The 16931-nt window shown below is 39.2% G+C and overlaps 1 long non-coding RNA gene across 1 annotated transcript in view; it reads right to left on the reverse strand.

Annotated features, from left to right (window-relative positions):
• LOC133760002 (uncharacterized) overlaps nt 1-16931 on the reverse strand; it is a 160148-nt gene that overhangs the window by 129357 nt on the left and 13860 nt on the right. The window contains exon 2 of the long non-coding RNA XR_009865951.1: nt 6298-6478. This is a non-coding gene — a long non-coding RNA (uncharacterized LOC133760002). The remainder of the gene's footprint in view (nt 1-6297; nt 6479-16931) is intronic.

A 16931-nucleotide genomic window follows, 5' to 3' on the forward strand; every position in this document is an offset into this window, starting at 1 on the left:
TTTGTTGTTGTGGTTGTTGTTGTTGTTTCTCTGTTTGTTCTACATAAGACCACTGGTTGAACTCTGTAATCAATGCACAATCATTCTTAGGCATTTAAAATTAACAGAAAAGTGATCTATGTTAAACATAGGAGTGGGAATAAGAGAGGGAGGAGATATATAGGTAGGCACATGCTCACTCGGACTTACCTCCAATGGTGGAACTAGATATGTGCCAGGGGATTTCAACTCAATCTTACCAAGGAGGCAGGTACCAATGCCAGCGCACTTGGTAAAGTGATAAGTATAAATACACAACCGATCAAAAAGATAGGGTATGTGTCGAAGAGATTTCACAAATAAGACCAGTGTAAGCAAATAATGAAGGATAGAATTAAAAGAGAGAGAATGATCCTGCAGGAGAAGCAGGACACACAGCAGACTCATAGAATGGCAAATGCCCAAAACAGCATTCCTGCCTCAGAATCAACCCTTGGGACATTCGGATCTGGCTAAAAGGCCCATGAGAGTCTCACAGGCATGGAAAGCCATGACACGGTGGCAAAAAAACAATCTAAATGAAAGACCCTGGTGAACAAGACCCCAGCAGAAGGAACAGGCCATCAAGGAGAGAGGCGCCTTTCTCTGAAGGGAGGAAGGAACCTCCACTGTGACACGGCCTTGACTAAACAAGTTCAGAGTCAGTGAACTCAAGGAACTTCCATAGCCTTGACAGCTCACAGCAAGAGTCTCGGGTGATTGCTGACGTCATAAATAAGAGTGCCAATTGTTAAATCAACAACGGGAGTCACTGGGTACATGCTCCCCACGTAGGATCTCTGTCCTTAATGTGTTTTACTATGAAACTTAAAAACACTACTAGTGGAACAATACCCTATACCTTGTGCGGTTGTGTGAATGCAGCCTGTTGAAATCCTTGCTTAGTGTATACTAAGTTGATCTTCAGTATATGAAGGTAATTGAAAATGAAACTCGATAAAGGGCGGGATGGGAGAGGGAGAGGGGGAGGGCCAAGGGAGGGAGGGAGGTTGGGGGGGAAGCCACAACAATACAAAAGTTGCACTTTGTAAATTCACATTTATGAAATAAAAAATTAAAAAAAAATAATTTTTCAATAAAAGTAAAAAAAAAAAAGAATGAATAGAATTTGGAGTGTTTTACTGAAAAACAGTGAGGGGAAATAAGAGGATTTTTCAAAATGTTCAAGGAAAATAGAATTTAAACATTTAAAAAGTTTATTTTTATGAAGTTTTTTTAAAGATTTATTTTATTTATTTGAAAGGCAGAGTTACAGAAAGAGGTAGATACATAGAGAGAGACCTTGCATTTGCTGGTTCACTCCCCAAATAGCTGCCAACAGCCAGGGCTAGGCCAAACCGAAGCTAAGAACCAGGAGCTTCTTCTGGGTTTCCCACATTGGTCCTCTGCTGATTTCCCAAGGTGCATTTGCAGGGAGCTAGATTGGAAATGGAGCAGCTTAGACTCGAAAGGGCACCTATATGGGATGCTGGCGCAGCAGTTTGGGGCTTTAACCATTGCGCCACAGCGCTGGCCCTAAAATCTTTTTAAATTTCTTTTTCTTATTATTTTTTTTTGAAAGCAAGAGAGACAAATTGAGCTTCCCCCATCTGCTGGTTTACTCCCAAATGCCCACAAAAGCCAGTCTAAAAACCAAGAGCCAGACCAAGTCAAACCAAATCAAACCAAGTCTCCCACAGAATGGTAGGGACTCAGCTATTTGAGCCATTACTTGCTGCCATCCAGGGTATAAATTAGCAAGAATCTGGAACCGGAAAAGTGGAGCTAGGACTCAAGCCCAGGCACTTTGAGTGGGATATGGACATCCCAAATGGCATCTTAACTGCTTAAACCAAATACCTGCCCCACAAAAAAATTTGCTTAAATCCATGTAAATGACAAGTCTTCAAAAAGTTCATGAAAAAATTCACTTTATGCATAAAGTATGCATGGATTTCAAAATTATTATACTAATTAAACTTATCTTTTAATTGCATATTTCCACAAAATTTTAGAGTACCTTCATAGAATTGGAATCAACAAAATGAAATATTATTTGATTACCAATCAAATTCTACCTTGAGAATTACAGAATAAAAGTGAAACACAGGGGCAAGCACTTGGCCTAGCAATTAGGAAACTGGTTAGGTTGCCCATGTCCCACATCAGAGTACCTGGGTTTGACACCTGGTTCTGGCTCCTGATTCCAGCTTCCTGTTGGTGCAGAGCCTGAAAGGCAGTGGTGATAGCTCATGTGGTTGAGTCTTTACCACCCATGTGGGAAACCTGAATTGAGTTCCTGGCTCTTTTTTTGTTGCAGTCCTCCAGCCATTACAGATATCTAGAGTGTACCGATGGGTTGGGTGGTCTCTTTCCATTTCTCTCTCTCTTTCTCTGTATGTGTGTCTGTGTGTGTGTTTCTCTCCATCTCTCTGTCTTTCAAATAAATAAATGACAATTAAAAACAAAACATAAACCTTGCATTCAAAGTAGCTTGGAAAATAAGACTTACAGATTAAAATAAAGATTGCAAACTGGTCACTTATGGGTAGATCCAGCAAAGAAATGTTATATTACAGAATGACATATCAGTATTTGAAATGTTATATTATGGGGCTGGCGCCGTGGCTCACTTAGTTAATCCTCCACCTGCGGAGCCGGCATCTCATATGGGTGCCGGGTTCTAGTTCCGGTTGTTCCTCTTCCAGTCCAGCTCTCTGCTGTGGTCCGGGAAGGCAGTGGAGGATGCCCCAAGTGCTTGGGTCCCCGCACCCGCATGGGAAACCAGGAGGAGGCACCTGGCTCCTAGCTTCAGATGGGCACAGCTCCGGCCATGGCAGCCATTTGGGGGATGAACCAATGGAAGGAAGACCTTTCTCACTGTCTATCTCTATCTGTCAAATATTTTTTTTAAATGCTATACTACAATTTCAGATAAAAATGTGTAGTTTTCATCTTCATTTTGAAAACTAGGACACAGAAGATTAGCAAATGTTTGGAGGAAGAAGTGTTTCAGGTACCATGGGATACATCTTACACTGAAGAAAGAAGATACGCTAGGTGAAAGGATGAGAGGGGGCCTGTGGCCTACAAAGCTTAATGCAAGGTGCAAGGTATATTATTCAACTTGGAAGTCATAATAAAATACCATAGGCTAGATGTCTTAGAGAACAGAAATTTATTTTCTCACAGTTCTAGATGTTGGAAGTCAGAGATGAATGTACCAGCGTGGTCTGGTTCTTGTGAGGGCTCTCTTCCTAGCTTTTTTCCTAGATTGCATTTGTCTTACTATGAACTTTTAAGGTGGAAAGAACATAATCTCTCTCTGTCTCACCCAACCCCTGCTCCCACAAATTCTCTTTTCTAATAAGGTCTTTAATTCCATCATAAGGATCCTGCCTTCTTGACTTTATGTAATTCCAGTTGCCTGTCAAAGACACTACCTTGTATATCATCATCTTTGAGGGCCTGAACATCAACATGTGAAGGATATGGGGTACACAAACAGTCCATAACAAAGGACTATGAGAGAGGAGCATTCTGGCATAGCAGGTAAAGCCACTGCTTGGGATGCCCGCATCCCATATTGGAGTACCTGGCTCAAGTCCTGGCTGTGCCACTTCTGGTCTACCTTCCTGCTAATGAAGCTGAAATAGCAGCAGAGGTTGGCCCAAGTGCTTGATCCCAGCCACCCATGTAGGAGACCTGGATGGAGTTCTTGGTTCCTGGCTTCAGCCTGGCCCAGTCCCAGCTGTTGCAGGCATCTGGAGTGTGAATCAGCAGAGGAAGCTCGCTCGCTTGCTCTCTCTGTGTGTGTGTGTGTGTGTAATCCTATCTTTCAAATAAATAAATAAATCTTTTTTTAAAAAAAAAGCAAAGAACTAAGGTTAAATGTTTGTTAAGTAACAGATTTGCATATTAGTAAAAGCCTTGTTGAAAGGCAATTTTTCAATTATATCACTCTGTATTTTATTTCTTTAAAGATTTGTTCATTTATTTATTTGAAAGGCAGAGTTACGGGGCCGAAGCCATGGCACACTAGGTTAATCCTCTGCCTGCAGCACTGGCATCCCATATGGGCACTGGTTCTAGTCCCGGCTTCTCCTCTTCCAGTCCAGCTCTCTGCTGTGGCCTGGGAAGGCAGTGGAGGATGGCCCAAGTTCTTGGGCCCCTGCACCCGCATGGGAGACCAGGAAGAAGCACCTGGCTCCTGGCTTCAGATCGGCGTAGCTCCAGCCATTGCAGCCTTTTGGGGAGCGATCCAGCAGAAGGAAGACCTTTCTCTCTGTTTATCTCTCTCACTTTCTATAACTCTACCTGTCAAATAACTAAATAAAAAAATCTTTAAAAAATAAAAAGAAGAAGAAGAAAGGAAGAGTTAGAGAGTGAGAGAGGAAAATACAGAAAGAGAGACATCTTCCATCGGTTGGTCCACTCCCCAGTGGCTCCATCAGCCCAGGCAAGACCAAGCCAAAACCATAAGCCAGAAACTTTCCAGTTCTCCCACATAGGTGCAGGAATCTGAGCATTTGGGCCATCCTCTGCTGCTTTCCCAGGCACATTAGCAGAGAGCAAGATTGGAAGTGGAGCAGCTGAGTCTCAAACCAGCACCCATATGGGATGCCAGCATCATAGGCAGTGGTTTAACCAACTATACCACAATGGTGGCCCCCTCTCTATATTTCAAATTCAATATATCTATTAATCTTTTTCTATTAAAACTTAACCTTCTACTTTATAAATGTTACCCTCAAATCCATCCCATTTACACCTCCTGCTTTTTAGTTCTATTCATCACTTGTTGAAAAAGCAAGCACATCATTTATATAAACACAATATATAATAAACACATAAGGAAATTGATCTTGTTAGCTTATATTTACCTTTCATGCAAAATAGTACTTTTACTGTACAGAGATTTAGAACTTATCAGAATAAAATTGTTTTAATGATGGTAAATACAGTCAAATGAGGTTACAAGTTTTACTTTAATTAACTGTATGCACTCTTTAACAATACAAAAGCATTTCATTTATTTTGCAAAACAGCTGTTAAATATTTAATTTTTAAAACACATGCTTCTAAAAAATCTGCTTTTGCCATAAAAGTCACCTTATTTACATCTCTGTTATTCTCCCTTCCAGCGTCTCTTTTGAAAGCAGGTGGCTTGCAGTTCATAATTAGAAAAATACTAAAATAGACCATCAGAATGAAACTTTGTTAAGCATCTACAAGAAAGAACTCATACTAGTAATAGAACTGACAATAATCAGCTATGCACAGAACAGGGACTAACACTGCACTCCATGCCCAACCTTCCCATTACTGGACTTCACTATTAGAACCCCAAAGCTATACTTGGAATCAGCCTTGGCTGTGACAAATAGAAGAAAGACTTGTTTTCGTTTGTTTATTTGTTATTTGAAAGAGAGACAGAGAGCTCTCATTTATTCGTTCTCTCTTCAAGGCCCACAGTAGCTCCTAGTTGGAACCGAAGAGAGGGACTCACCTGAGTGAACTTCTGTCAACATGAGCGGCTGAGACTCAACTACTTGAGCTATCACCACAACCTCTCAGGGTTTGCATTAACAGGAAACCGGAGCTAGCAGACAGCTAGTATTGAACCCAGGTACACCAAATGGGACACAGGTGTCTTAATTGACATCTTAAACTCTAGGCTTAATGCCTACCCTATGAACTTGTTTTTGATGATAATGTTCTGGAAAAGGACATCTGAAAGCCTATATGATTCAATCTACAGATTTCAGAGATACCAATTAGTCTTGGTTCTACCACTTATTAGCTCCTTAGCCATTTAACCACTCTGAAATTCATTTCCCTAATCTACCAAAGTAATACAATAATACTGAGTTACTATTATGAATTACGTTCTTAACACAGTGTTCGACAAAAAGGAGGTCCTTAGATGCAAGTGAAAGGGCAGGCAGAATACTGTGCATGAATTAATTTCCCTTCTTTCTGAAACCACATTGTTCTGGACTTGTTTTGTTTCATTTTTATCAAGGCACGAGGACACAAGGACAAAAAAGAACAGAAAAGTAGAGGAAAACAACAAATTCTAGAAGCCAGAAAGTCAATGACAACTGAGTAATGGTAACTGGCAGCAGTCGCAGAAAGGCAAAATGCAAAGCTAGTAATGAGGAAGGCAAGTGGTAACCTTATTTGCAGCATATAACTGCCCTCCTCTGAAAGTATAGCTGAAAACAAAGCAAAAAATGCAGATTGATGAAAAGTCTTTTTAAGAATCAGTTTTCTCACCATTCTTTCACCAAATGAGCTTGGGCGATTGTTTCTCCCATGTAAGCTTTTTCATCCTGAATGTTGAAACTCTCATCTCATGCAGTTGGCAGATGTTGAAAGCAAGGATGATCATTCTTCAGGCAAGAGGTGGGAAGGGTTTTTTCAGAAGAATCTAACCTCTACCTGGAAGAATAGGGACCTGAGAAACAAAAGAGAAAAAGGCTTCTCAAAGGAAATAGAAATATTCAGGGAGAAGAAATTTTCAAAATATTAAAACCCTTGAATATATAACATAGGGGTCATGATTAAGATGGCTGAATAGGGAGGGAGCATAGTCTAGAAGATAGTTTCAGAAAAGTGGAGAGAGTGCAGTCTCAGGGAAGAGTTAGGGAAAAAAATGGCAGAGGAAGTGCACACAAATTAGAGGAACACTGTGGATCTTTGGGGATGGTATAGACATGCACAACTCAGAACCCCAGCAGCTGAGAACCTCAGCACCAGCTCTGGAGTGACATGATCCCAGATTGCTGCAAGTATGAAGTATGACCCCTACCTTACACCTTTCACAAAAATCCACTCAAAATGGGATTAAGACCTCAATCTATGACCCAATGCCATCAAATTATCAGAAAACATTGTGGAAATCCTGCAAGACATTTGCATAGGCAAAGAGTTCTTGAAAAGACCCCAGAGGCACAGGCAAAGCCAAAATTGACAAATGGAATTACATCAAATTGAGAAGCTTCTGCACTGCAAAAGAAATACTCAGCAAAGTGAAGAGGCAACAGACAGAATGGGAGAAATTATTTACAAACTATACAACTAATAAAAGATTAATAACCAGAATCTATACAGAGATGAAGAAACATAACAACAAAACAAACAACCCATTTAAGAAATGGGCAGAGGGCGTAAACAGTTATTTTGTAAAAGAAATCCAAATGGTCAACAGACATATGAAAAAATGCTCAGGATCACTAGTCATTAGGGAAAAGCAAATCAAAACCACAATGAAGTTTTACCTCACCCAGTTAGGATGACTTTCATTCAGAAATCAACAAATAACAAATGCTAGTAAGGATGTGGGAAAAGGTACCCTAGTCTACTGTTGGTGGGAATGTAAACTGGTAAAGCCACTATGGAAAACAGTATGAAGATACCTCAAAAATATGAATATAGAGCTACCATATGACCCAGCCTTCCTACTACTGAGAATTTACCCAAGGGAAATTAAATCAGCATATGAAAATTATCTGTACCCCTTATTTATTGCAGCTCAATTCACAATAGCTAACATATGGAATCAACCCAAATACATGTCAACAGAAAACTGGATAAAGAAATTATGAGATATATACACAATGGAATACTCCACAGTGGTAAAAAAAATAAAATAAAATAAAATTTTGTCATTTGCAACAAAATGGATGAATCTGGAAAACATCATACTTAGTGAAATCAGCCAGTCCCAAAAGGACAAATACCATATGTTCTCCCTGACTTGTGATAACTAATAGAGCACCTAAAAGTCAATCTGTAGAAATGAAATTGACTCTTTGAGAAGCTATGACTTTGAATGGCCCTTGTGGAACAGTTTTTCATACTGTTTGTTGAACTCTTTACTTAACAGAGTTAGTCATATGTGTATAAAGTTAACTGAAAATAGATCTTAGTAAAAACTAAGAGTGATAATAAGAGAGGGAGGAGGAAGAAAGGTGGGACTGTGGGTAGGAGAACAGGCATCATGGGAAGAATCACCACATTCCTATAGTTGTCATTATGAAGTGTATGAAGTTTGTGACTATAAAGCTGTAGAGTTCTGCATACATTCCTCCAGACTTACTTATAAGGGTACAGTTTAAAAACTTGCCATGGGACCCCAAATCCCCTTAAGCTAAGTTGTAAAAATAGCATTTTAAGTGTTAAAATTATCATATGGATAGGATTAAGTGTTAAAGTGATCATATAGCTAGAATCAACTGTTAAAGTGATCATATAAATAGGATTAAGTGATTGTTAATAACAGATAGAATTAAAAAGGAGTGACTGCTCCACTGTAGGGACTGCTTCCCATGTTGGAGCAGTCACTCCTTTTTATTTAGCATTCTGACCTCAGAATTAGCCCTGAAAGCATTATAGTCTGGCTGAAAAGCCCATGAGAACATTTCAAGCATGGAAAGCCAAGACACTGTGATAAAAAGTGTCCTACATGAAGGACCACTGTGGGTGAGACCTGAGTGGAAAGAACTGGTCATCAAAGAAGCATGTACTTTCTCTGAAGGGAGGTTAGAACTTCCACTTTCCTTATGGCTTGTCTAAATACTGCTGGAATTAATGGATTCAAAAGGCTTCCACAGCCTAGGCAGCTCATGTCAAGAGACCCACGTGATCCCTGACATCATACATAAGAGTGTTAATTGTAAGATTAACAGGAATCACTGTACCAGCTTCTCATTCAGGACCTCTGTCCTCAAAGAGTTGTATTATGAGAGTTAACAGTAAAACTGTTCTCAAAGATTTATTCCATTTTAGTGTATTAAGTGGAGGATATTCTTATGTATCATAAGTTTTGGTTATGCTTAAGTGTCCAGCTCCTTTGCTTGTCTTCTTATGTGCTTCATTAATTAATGTTAAAACTTATTCTCAAGGACTTACTTTATTTTAACGTATTAGGTGGATGATATTCTTATGTCTCATAAGTTATAGCTACGTCTAAGTGCTCACAAAAGATGTATCATTCTTGGGTGCTTCCTTAAAATTAATTAAGTTTCTAGAAAAAAAGAAGAAAGTGAAATTAACTTGTAGATCTAATGACTTTTAACAGACCTTTCCAGACTGTTGAGGAACAGTTTTGTTGTTGTTTTGTTGCTGTTGTTGTTGTTTGTTCAAATTAACTCTTTATTTAGTATATAGTTGCTCTTCTGTGTATAAAGTTAATTGAAAATAGATCCTAGTAGAGAACAGGACTGAGAATGGGAGAGGGTGCAGTGGGACTGTGGGTGGGAAGGTGAGTGCAGTGGGAAGAATCACTATATTACTAAAGTTGTACTCATGAAATGCATGAAGTTTGTATTCCTTAAGTAAGAGGTTTCTTTGGGGAAAAAAAGAAAATATAATATAAAATAATGCATCTACCAGAAAGAGAACATAATAGTGTTTTCAAAAAGGGAATATCAGAGAAGAAGAGCTTCCTGGTTTCCACAATAGGCAGTGATACAATAATGGAGTGATTGTATCCTCAAATCAGCAAATGGAAGTGTTGGTAGCTTTTGATTCTAACTCCCTGCTATCTCATGTTTTCTTTACATTCATCTTTCCTCACTCCCTGCCTCAATTTGATGTCCTTTATCCGTGCACCTAATATATCCTGTGCATACATCTTTTTTATCACATACACAATATGCCACAGTTGTTTATACATAGTTATCTACCTCTCATTCTAGAGTATAATCCTTCCCCCAGGAAAGGGACTGGGTATCACCAACACATAGCATAGTGTCTGACAAATTAGGACATGCTCCATAAATATTTGTTGAGTGAATAAACTGAATAGATGGGTGTAATGCTGTCACACCAGTTTGGTATGTCACCAGACTAAAAAGCCCAAAAGTCCATTATGGGCTTTACTGAACTGCCATGCTGAGCTTAAGCTATGCTACTACCTAAAATGAAAGAGTCAAAAAATGTTTGTGTAGAGGAAGAAAGGAAAATTAGTACCCTCCATTCAGTAAAGAATGTCAATGTTAACAGTAAAGATTAATTATTCACAAGAAAAAAAAAAACTCTATGGAATTCTGCTTCAATTGTAAAGGCAAATACTCTGATACTATGGTTCAACTCCAAATTTCCATTTGATCATATATAAAGATGGTGATCATATATAAAGATGGTGCTGTGGCACAGCAGGTTTAGCCACCACCTACAACGCTGGCATCCCATATGGGCACTGGTTTCAGTCCTGGTTGCTCCACTTGCAACCCAGCTCCCTGTTATTGTGTCTAGGAAGGCAGCAGAAGATGGGCCCTTCCCCCATTGTGGGAGATATGAAAGAAGCTTCTGGTTCTTGGCTTTGGCCTCTCCCAGCCTGGGTCATTGCAGCCATTTGGGTAGTGGACAAGCAGAGAGATTTCTTTCTGTCTCTCCTCTCCTTGTAACTCTGACTTTCAAATAAATAAATAAATATTTAAAGATGAAGAAATAAAGATATTTTCTTCTTTCTCTATTTTCTGATGCTTCTGCAATGTACAGGTATTACTTGTATAATAAAAATCAATTTTGTACATAAAATAGTATCAATTCAAATCAGAATTTTTTTCAAAAATCCACACTTATTTATGAAGCCTATTTTGAGTCAACAATATTATAGAGTTCTCAACCTTGTCCATGAATTATAATCACCAGTGAAGCTTGCTTAAAAAAAAAGACAGTATCCCAGGCTCTTCCCAGGTTTATAGAACCAAAATCTATGGGCACAGATCCAGGCATGCATATTCTAACAAGCCACATGTGTAATTCTGACATCTAGCAAGCCTGATAGCCACTACTAACAGAACATATGAAGGTTCATTACAGATTCATTATGTTAAGTCAAGAGCCCTGATACTAGCCAATAAATCCATCAGGGTCTTTAATCATAACTGATAAATAGGAAAGTAATCATTAGTTGGGCAAAAGGTGGGATGAAAGAAGAATACAAAAGAACAGCACTTCTCAAATGAACACTGAACACAATTTAACTCAGATCCAAAGTATCTATTTTATGAAGACAATGAGTAAAATAGGATTTATCAGGCTTATTTCAAGTTTATCTTGCTTTTCTATAATTCTAACTGCTAAGGAGTAGTTTCTTAAGAGGATTACCTCCAGTAAAACCCACCCTCTTATCCCTTTTGCCAGAAATTCTTTCCAAAGCCTGAAAAAGCTTATTTCAGTTCTTAAGAAGCTGGCTAATCAAAGGGATGTTCAAGTTCATTTGCCTGATGTCCTTTGCTAGGAGCTGACACTGAAATAAGGGCTTGTCACATATACATTTGAGCTATTAAAAAACCATGTCTTCTTACCATTTATCTTCTTTTTATTTTCTATACTAAAAAGTGAAAATTCCATTATCATGCCATTTTGTTTTTATTCACCATATTGCAATTGAATAGCATCACTATTATATTAATTTAATGGATCATCTCTGCAATTGAGTGTGAATACTATCAGTTTACGCCCTTCTAGAGTTATTAATTTCTGTGTCTTCATTGTATTATTTAATGTAGTGCTCAGTAAATAATGCTACACAGAGAGGCTTTAACCTATCCCCAAAGCCTAAAACAAGAATATAAAACCAGTGGTGTATTAGCTTTAAAAATAGATCAATCTTATCTTGTAAAAAGAAGATAAAAGGCAGTTCTGTCAGTAAGGACACAATGCTTAAGGCTGTAACCCATACCTGAGAATATAAAAAAGAAGCCTGAAAGCATGTGTTAAATTTTGTTTCCCATCCTTGGTGTAAGTCTTCAATTCAATGGACATTAAAAAAAGAAAGAAAAGAGCAGATTCAGCCATCCAGATATCTCCTTATGTTGCCTATGTTGATAAAGCATAAACCTAACAATAACAACAATCATTATAATGTTACTTCATAGCATTTTACAAAGGACTTTATAAACCTGAAACTGAAAATTGAATTCTTAAGTGCAGCCATTACATTATCAAATAATGTCCTAAAGCATACAGATTAGAAAACTACATAGAGAACATAATAGTATGTATAAGAAGAGAAACAAAATAGTTCCTCAAATCAGTAACAAAATTCAGTGCAAATTAATTATCTGCAGGTCCTTGTAGGAAAGCTATTTGGATAATACAAGAATTATTCTCTAGTTTTTGTCAAAGGCACTCAACACATTTATAAATGATAGACAAAGCTGGATTAAAGGATTGACAAGTGGATTAGAAGCCCCTTGTATTATGAGTTCCTTTGGGTGGAAACTGAGACTGATTCCTCCTCCCTTTCCTAAAGCCTAGCACAGTGTTAGGTATGTAGAAGGAGCTTAGCAACATTAGAAAGAATAAAACAGCCAAGATTCTTAAATACAGTCTACTACGACCAGCATAACTGACAATTCCCACACTATGGGAATTCCCACACTCTTTTGAGTGAAACATATGTAGAGATTAGATAAAAACAAAATGTGTGAAGTGCTTTTTCCTTTGGTGTAAATTAACAGAGTAGCTGCAGAAGAGAGCTGGAAGAATTAGAAACTCAGCTATCTTGTCTACTCAAAGTCATTCATAGGAATAGCATAACATACAGCATAGTGGTTTTATAAGACACTAGGAATTGAATTATCATATAGCAGTAAAATAAAAAAACCACTGTGAGGGGCCGGCGCTGTGGCTTAGCAGGTAAAGCTGCCGCCTGCAGTGCCAGCATCCCATATGGGCACTGGTTCAAGTCCCAGCTGCTCTACTTCTGATTCAGCTCTCTGCTATGGCCTGGGAAAGCAGAAGAAGATGGTCCAAGTCCTTGAATCCCTGCACCCACATGGGAAGACCTGGAAGAAGCTCCTGGCTCCTGATTGGTGCAGCTCTGGCCGTTGCAGCCAATTGAGGAGTGAAGCAGTGGATGGAAGGCCTGTCTCTTTCTCTCTGCCTCTCCTCTCTCTGTGTAACTCTGACTTGCAAATGTAAATAAATCTTAAAAAAGAAAAGAAACCACTGTGAAATGCAACAACCGGGTTTAATGTCAACACACATAGCATGGAGCAAAAGAAACTAGATCAAAGATAAGTCAGGGCCGGCGCTGCAGCTCAATAGGCTAATCCTCCGCCTAGTGGCGCCGGCACACCGGGTTCTAGTCCCGGTTACCCCTCTTCCAGGCCAGCTCTCTGCTGTGGCCAGGGAGTGCAGTCGAGGATGGCCCAAGTACTTGGGCCCTGCACCCCATGGGAGACCAGGAGAAGCACCTGGCTCCTGCCATCGGATCAGCGCGGTACGCCGGTCGCAGCGGCCATTGGAGGGTGAACCAACGGCAAAAGGAAGACCTTTCTCTCTCTCTCTCTGTCTCTCTCTCTCACTGTCCACTCTGCCTGTCAAAAATAAATATATAAATAAATAAATAAGTCAGTGAATCTTCTTCACCTATTTTCTGATCTCTAAAATGAGGCTAATAATAACAACGTCACCACATAGGCCTTTTATTTTTTTATTTTTGAAGACTGGGTGTCTCTTGAGCATAAAAAGCATGAAATAAGTGTTAACCATCATCAAAATTATTAATATTAAGATGATATGAATGGTGCTCCAATAAACACTGTAGAGGATTGGATCAGTGCGTACAAGGAGTTTAAAGTGCACTAGAAAGGATAAAGAATATGCAGACTGAGATGCTATTTGTCTTGGCTTCTACATTTGTGAATTAGGATAGTAACACAAACTTCATAAACTTTGAAAATTAGATTTTGTGTGTGCGTGTGTGTGTGTGTGTGTGGTAAGCATGCTAGCAATGTTTAATGAAGAGAAATAATGGAGTGCTCCAGACAGGCCAGGCAGGCATCTCAGTAAAGAACTTAGAGCCAGGTCTGCATTCAGACTATTTTTATGGATATTGGGTGTTGGCCTTTTTACTCCTCTCCCTACATCCTTTCTGGAATATTGGGGCTAGAGGGCTTTCTGGGTGTGCAATTTTTCCCAGAACTTCACAGTAGCATCCCTGGTAAAGGGCAGATGAAATTTCTCTAAACTGCCCCAAAGAAAAGGCTGGGACATCCACCCAGGTTACTGAACAATGGCAAAACTTTTGATATGTAAATGATGGTTTACTTCCAAGTCTTGCTTCCTTGTTCCATCACACAGAAATTTCCATTTTTCTTCCCTCACATCCACATAGGTTCATGTCTCCCTACCTACCTTAACATTCCTTCCTGAAGAGATGTAACCCATAATCTTATGGAGTAACATGGATGAAGGCCCATCTGCTATATTTTCTTCAGAGTTGACATATGGGTCTAGAGCTGCTGATGGGTATTCTCTTGCTATCTGTCCTACAGTGTTCAAAAATGATTGCTTTTCACTGTCCAGAGGACTGGTCATATTATCTGAAGCAATAAGCTGGAAGCTCTGGAGCTGGATGGTTTTTACTCTGTTAGACAACACAGACCAGAGCATCAAAGACATATGGTCCAAAGAGAAGTAACAAGAATATGGAAGGTATAGGACCAAGGAGGGTCAATAGCCAGGATTTCTTTCTCTTTATTTAAGACTTATTTTATTTATTTGAAAGGCAGAGTTACATAGAGAGGGAAAGGGGGGGAGAGAGATCTTCCATGTGCTATTTCACTCCCCAAATGGCCATAACAGCCATGGCTGGACCAGAAAGAAGCCAGAAACCAGGAACTTCATCCAGGTCTCCCACATGGATGCAGGGGCCCAAGGACTTAGGTCATCTTATGCTGCTTTCCTAGTGCATTAGCAGGGAGCTAGATTGGAAATGGAGTCACTCGTACTGGGACTGGCACATATATGAGCAGTAGGCAGCCCCATCAGGATTTCTATGACAAAATGTTAGGCCAAATATTCCAGCGGTATACATACTGGTCCTGGAGTTATCTAGCCATACCCAAGAAATGACGGACATGGTTTTGTTCTTGTCCAGTTTGATTGACACGCCCTCCAAAAAAATAAAAAAAAAAACAGCTTTGGACAATGACATGGATGCACCCTTGGGCCTGCCAGTTATGAAGGACTGGATTTAACAACCCTAGTATAGGGACCCTAGTCATGGCAGCTGTTCACTAGATGAACGCTATGTTTTGCTTTTTCTCAAAGGAGGAGGGCCTTGCTCTAGCTTGCTCTTGAGAGCCTAATACAGGAGGTTTGCTATTTTCCTATACCTAGGAATACTTAACTAGTTATTTGAAGTTGCTAAAGGTTGTAGGAACATGAATCTACTACATGAATTGTAGTCTCTCTGGGAACCAGTTTCTGTTCCCTAGAGGTGAGGATGAGCCCCAAACAGTTTATTACCTTACAGACCAGTTGTGTCTTCCTGAATGCTGAGTAGCCATATTCTGCTAGGAAGTTAAGAGTGCCAGTCAAATGCCAAAAATTCAAGTCTCAAGTGGAAAAATAGACTAGCAAAGCTAGATATTATTTTTTAAAATACAAATTCCATCAAAACAGGTTAGAAGTCAGAACTTACATATTTCAGATAGGACTGGAATTTTGGAGCAAGTCTCTACCATCATCACAGAAAACTAATCTCCTTTTGAGAGGTAGCTCTTGGCTTGCTATTGTACCTTTGTAGAAAGTGAACATTTATCCATGGGCCAGCCGGTTACCATGTAATCTGAACTATTATGAACAGGATGCTATCAGAGCCACTGAGACATAAATTTGGGCATATATTGTAGCACTTCATCATCAATTGGAAGTGGTATATACCTGATCACATGCTGGTCCTAAGAGCATAAGTAAGTTACAAGAAGAAGTATCCCAAATGCCCATGGTTCCTACACCTGTTATGTTAATTTCTCTCTCTCTCTCAATCCATACCTATAGCCTTACAAAGATTATCCTATGATCAGTTAACAGAGGAAGAAAAGACTAGAGCCTAATTTAAAAATAGTTCTATACAATATGAAGGCAGCATTTGAAAGTATAAAGGTATAGCTTAGATATCCTTACTGGGAAATTTCTGAAGGACAGTGGCAAAAAGAAATATCAATAAACAGAATATTGAGCAGTGTATCTAGTTGTGTCCATTGCTTGGAAGGAGAAATAGTCAGCATGATTATTTACTGTTTCAAAGGTAATAAGCAATGATTTGGCAGGTTGGCAAGGGACTTGGAAGAAACTTGAGTGGAAACTTGGTGTCAAAGAAATGTGGGGAAATATGTGGATAGAACTTTGTAGAGAACATTAATGATCAGGTGAATAGGATGATTCAATTCTGTGGATACCAGTCAGACTCTTCCATCAGTCATCCATTATCATCCAATGGGCCCATAAACAAAGTGGTCATGTTGGTAGCAGGACAGAATATGCATGGGTTCAGAAACATGAACTTCCATTCACTAAGACTGACTTGGCTATGGCCACCTCTGCGTATTCTATCTCAGAACAATATAGACCAACACTGAGCCCCAAATATGGCACCATTCTCCAAGGTATCCAGTCACCAGCAGGTTGATTACACTGAAATACTTCCATCAGGAAAGGGGCAATATTTTGTTCTTACTTGAACAGACACTCTGTATATGTATTTGTTTTCTCTATTAACTGTTTCTATTGAAACTTCCATCTATGTATTTATAGACTCCTTTATCCACCATCTAGGAATTCTACACAGCATTGCTTCTAAAAACTCTTTTCATAACCAAAGAAATGAAACAATGGTTTCATGCTCATACAACTCGCTGCTCTTACTATATTCTCTATCATCCTGAAACAGTTGACATGATAGAATCATAAAACAACCTTTTGATAAGAGTCACAGTGCTATCTAGATGACAATATTTTGCCAGGTTGGGGAAAGATTCTTTTTTAAATTTTATTTAAGGTATATAAATTTAATGTATACAGATTTAGGAATACTGTGATACTTCCAACCTTAGCCTCCCTCCTTCCCTCCCATGCTTCCACATTTCCTCCTCCTTCCTCTC

Source organism: Lepus europaeus, chromosome 5 (assembly GCF_033115175.1).
Source record: "Lepus europaeus isolate LE1 chromosome 5, mLepTim1.pri, whole genome shotgun sequence".
Classification (NCBI taxonomy): domain Eukaryota; kingdom Metazoa; phylum Chordata; class Mammalia; order Lagomorpha; family Leporidae; genus Lepus; species Lepus europaeus.